Source organism: Abrus precatorius, unplaced genomic scaffold (assembly GCF_003935025.1).
Source record: "Abrus precatorius isolate BTA unplaced genomic scaffold, Abrus_2018 Scaffold10, whole genome shotgun sequence".
Lineage (NCBI taxonomy): Eukaryota > Viridiplantae > Streptophyta > Magnoliopsida > Fabales > Fabaceae > Abrus > Abrus precatorius.
Window position 1 is genome coordinate 14,886,121 of NW_020874292.1, and position 4,728 is coordinate 14,890,848.

The 4,728-nt window shown below is 35.6% G+C and overlaps 1 non-coding gene across 1 annotated transcript; it reads right to left on the bottom strand.

Moving 5' to 3' along the window:
• Nucleotides 1-1,786: 1,786 nt before the first annotated feature.
• LOC113853429 lies at nt 1,787-1,893 on the bottom strand. Its single transcript, XR_003502601.1, has one exon. It is a non-coding gene; the product is annotated as a small nucleolar RNA R71 (small nucleolar RNA).
• Between the last annotated feature and the right edge of the window lie 2,835 nt (nt 1,894-4,728).

Genomic DNA, 4,728 nt, shown 5'->3' on the forward strand with positions numbered 1-4,728 from the left:
TGGGGATTCGAATCTCGAAGCTTCACGAAGAGGAATTGGAGTGCAGCAAGCTTCCATGGCGATTCTGATTTTCTTCTTCTCTTCTTCTCTTTCTTTTCTTTTCTCTGCTGCCATGGCTGTGTAATTTGTTCATAGCTAGGGATTGTATATCTGAAACGAATATGTTGAATTGATTTTGGATTTGGATTTCAAGCTTTGGAATAGATTGAGTGATTGATTCTGCACTTTACGTAGGAATTGAATGGAAATTTGATTAACTAATTTCAGAGGAACTCTTGTCAATGGAAATTGAATTTGTTCTTCAGATCTGAACCAATTACCAAGATTATAGTTTTCTTAGGGATAAGGAACTTTGATCTTGCAATCTTTTGGTTTCTTATACTTAAAGCAATGTTGAATTAAATCAGATCTAAGGAATTAGAATGTTTTAATTGAATGTTAGGTTCACTGAGTTAAGGAATTAACCTCTGAACAATAGAATGTGAAACTGATTGTCTTTCTTTCCAAATGCTTGTTAATTCAGAACTTTATTGATTAAACATTGAAGTTTTGGTGAAGCAATTCCCTAGCTATGGTTTCTTCCTCTGTTATCACATAATTGTTTGTTCGTTGTTCTATTTTCTGCAAGTTCATTTTACTTTTAATTGTTCTAGTTTGTTGTTATTACATGTTACTACTCTCCTTCCAATTTCAAAAAAGCTTAAATGGTTATAATTCTATGAAGTGGTATTTGAAACCTAAATTCCCTGTGGAGACGATATTTGGATCTTAAATTTACTCATTACTTGCTGCAATCCTAGTGCACTTGCTAGTGTTAGATTGCGAGCAACAAGTTTTTGGCGCCGTTGCCGGGGAATTTTGCATTTCAATATCATTAGTAGTATAAAAGTAACTAGATTGAGCATTTATTTTGTTGCTTTGCTTTCAAATTACTTTCTGCATAATTTTACTGCACCTTGTATAGTGTTCTGCATAATATTTCTGTCTGCTGGATAGAATTTTTACATCCTTGTTTATCTGCATAATTTCAGTTCATATTTGTAATTGCCATTCTGCATATTTTTACATGATTTTACAATTCTGCAACTGCTAGATTTAAGTTTCTATATGCTTTTACTGATAGATTTTGCATGATTTCTGTTGTGCATTTCTGAATATCAATTATAGTCTAATTTTGTTTTAATCTGATTTGTATATGCGTGGTAAAAACAAGAATAAATCAATTCTGGTCTTTGATCCTGACATAGACATAACTTTGAGAAGATTGAGAAAAGAGTCTAGAGCAGAAAAAGCCATAGGGAGTGATAGTGAATTAGAAGCTGTCCATTCTCCAGAATTTCAGAGTAATCCTAGAGTGAAAAGAACACCTACACCTTTGAGACAACCAAATCCAGCAATAGAAATGGCAGAGCAGAACAGAATTAGAACATTAGGGGACTATGCTATTCCTAACATGCAAGGTTTTAACTCTTCTATAATTAGGCCAACTATTCAAGCCAACCATTTTGAGATTAAACCTGCCCTACTACATTTAGTCCAACAGGATCAGTTTTCTGGAGGAAATTCTGATGATCCTAACTTACATATTTCAAATTTTCTGCAGCTATGTGACACCATAAGAATGAATGGAGTTAGTGAAGAAGCTATCAGATTAAGACTATTTCCTTTTTCCTTGAGAGATAGAGCAAAATGTTGGTTACAAGCTCAACCACAAGGAAGCATCATAACCTGGATAGAACTTGTGAATAAGTTTCTAACTAAGTACTTCCCTCTATCCAAAGCTGCTAAGCTGAGAGGAGAAATTACATCCTTTGTACAGCAAGAAGGAGAATCATTATATGAAGCTTGGGAAAGATACAAAGAATTGCTTAGAAGGTGTCCACATCATTGTATTCCAGATTGGATGCAATTGGAAACTTTTTATAATGGGATGAATGCAGCAACAAGAACAATGGTTGATGCTGCTGCTGGAGGTTCATTAAATACAAAGTCCTTAGAAGAAGCTCAGAGAATTATTGAGATGATGGCATCTTCAATGTATCAGAATTCAAACTCAAGAAATCAAGGAAGAAACTCTGGTCATGAAGCTAAGGTTCTGGAAACTTTTCTTGCACAGAATCAGCTACAAAATCAAATGTTTTCAGAACAATGAGCTGCCTTAACACAACAAATCAGCAATCTACAAACAGGGAGTATGCCTACCAGTCAGCTAAGTTGTGATTTTTGTGGAGGAAACCATGTAAATGGTGCATGCGAGGCATCTTTAAGTGAACCACAAGAGCAAGTGAATTATATGAATAATTTTCAGAGACAACAACCATCATATCCCCCTGGATTTCAATTTTTGAATAATAGAACTCAGCAGTATTCTAATTGGAATAATCAATATTCTGCTGCAAAGAATTCTAACTCAAATTTGTCTTTTTCTAATGCAAGTCCAGCAACACAACAGCCTTATTTTCAGAGGAATTCATCCACTCAACCTCAAGGAAATCAGAAATTTTCCAAGCCTATGAATGAGAGGTTGACTGAGATGGAAGAAACTATGCTGCAATTCATGAAGGTGACTCAAACAAGCTTTAAGAACCAAGAAGCTTCCATGAAGAAACTAGAAACACAAATCGGACAATTAGCTGAACAACTATCCAGCAGGGATGAAGGAAGATTTCCAAGCACTACAGTAATTAATCCTAAAGAGCAATGTCAAGCCATAACTACAAGGAGTGGAGCTGTAATTGCAAGTCCTAAACCAGCAGAAAAGAAAGTAAGTGATGCAGCAGAGAGAAAAATTGAACAAGATCTGCAACAAGGAAATTTTAAGCTATTGAAGAGAGACCATTCAGAAGAAAAAGTATATGTTCCTATGAATTCTGAGAGGAAAACCAAAAAGCAACTCTTTGAGGAAGCTTGTAAGCCAATAGATCCAGAAAAATACAAGAGGCTGCCTTATCCTCAAAGAGTCCAAAATCCTAAACAAGAGGAACAATTTGAAAGGTTTATGAATGTCTTTAAGAAATTACAAATTAACATTCCTTTTGCAGAAGCTTTGGAGCAAATGCCTTCATATGCAAAGTTTATGAAAGAACTACTTTCCAGAAAAAGGAAGCTAGAGCATGATAAAACAGTACCTTTGACAGAGGAGTGCAGTGCCATTCTCAAGAGAAAGCTTCCTCAAAAGCTGAAAGATCCTGGATCATTTAACATTCCTTGTGAAATAGGAAACTGCACTGTGGGAAGAGCATTGTGTGACTTGGGAGCAAGCATAAATCTGATGCCATTGGCTGTTCTGCAAAAACTTGGGATCGAGGAAGTGAAGCCCACCAACATTACACTGCAACTAGTTGATATATCATACACTTATCCATATGGAGTTGTTGAAGATTTATTAGTTAAAGTTGATAAGTTCATTTTTCCTGCAGATTTTGTAATTCTGGACATGGAAGTGGATTCCAACATTCCTTTGATACTAAGAAGGCCATTTCTTGCAACCGGAAAAGCCTTAATAGGTGTGTAGAAAGGTGAACTTATGCTTCGAGTTCAAGATGAGAAGGTAGTGTTTAATGTGTTTGAAGCTTTAAAATATCCAATTGAAGATAGTACATGTATGAAGGTAGATATACTGGATGCTTTTATTACACAATGCCATATTAATGAAATTGATGAACTTGCTGTGTTAGGAGAAATAATATCTGCAGGGAATAACAAATCTGAACTTCTGCATGAAGAATACATCATGGAAGTGCAGCAGCAATTAGAGGCTCTGCCAATTCAAAAATCTGCAGAAAATTTAGTGAAGGAGAAGCTAGAAAAAGATGATAAAGAAGAGGAAAAGCAAAAGCTAAAGCTAAAACAACTTCCTTCCCACCTGCGGTATGCATTTCTGGATGAGAAACACGAAAATCCAGTCATCATCAATAATGAACTTAAGGAAGAACAAAAGGAAAAACAACTGAGAATTTTGAGAGAACACAAATCTGCAATTGGATGGAGTATTGCAGATCTGAAAGGTATAAATCCTTCATTTTGTAAGCACAGAATTTTATTTGAAGAGAGTTTTAAGCCTGTTGTGCAGCCACAAAGGAGGTTAAACCCAGCCATGAAAGAGGTAGTTAAGAAGGAGGTCATGAAGCTATTAGATGCAGGAATAATATACCCTATTTCTGACAGCAATTGGGTAAGTCCAGTCCAAGTTGTTCCAAAGAAAGGTGGTATGACAGTTATACCTAATGAAAAGAATGAACTTGTTCCTACTAGGACTGTGACTGGATGGAGAATGTGCATAGATTATAGGAAATTAAATGATGCAACCAGAAAAGACCATTTCCCACTACCATTTGCAGATCAAATGCTAGAAAGACTTACTGGACATTCATTTTATTGTTTTCTTGATGGGTATTCAGGATATAACCAAATAGCTGTGGATCCTTTGGATCAAGAGAAAACTGCATTTACATGTCCATTTGGAGTCTTTTCATATTGGAGAATGCCATTTGGTTTGTGTAATGCCCCTGCCACTTTCCAAAGATGCATGCTTTCTATTTTTCTGATTTGATAGAAAACATCATAGAGGTATTCATGGATGATTTCTCTGTTTTTGGTGATTCTTTTGATGATTGTTTAGCTAATCTATCCACTGTTTTGCAGAGATGTCAAGACACTAACCTTGTGTTGAATTGGGAGAAGTGTCATTTTATGGTACAAGAAGGCATTGTCCTTGGTCACAAAATT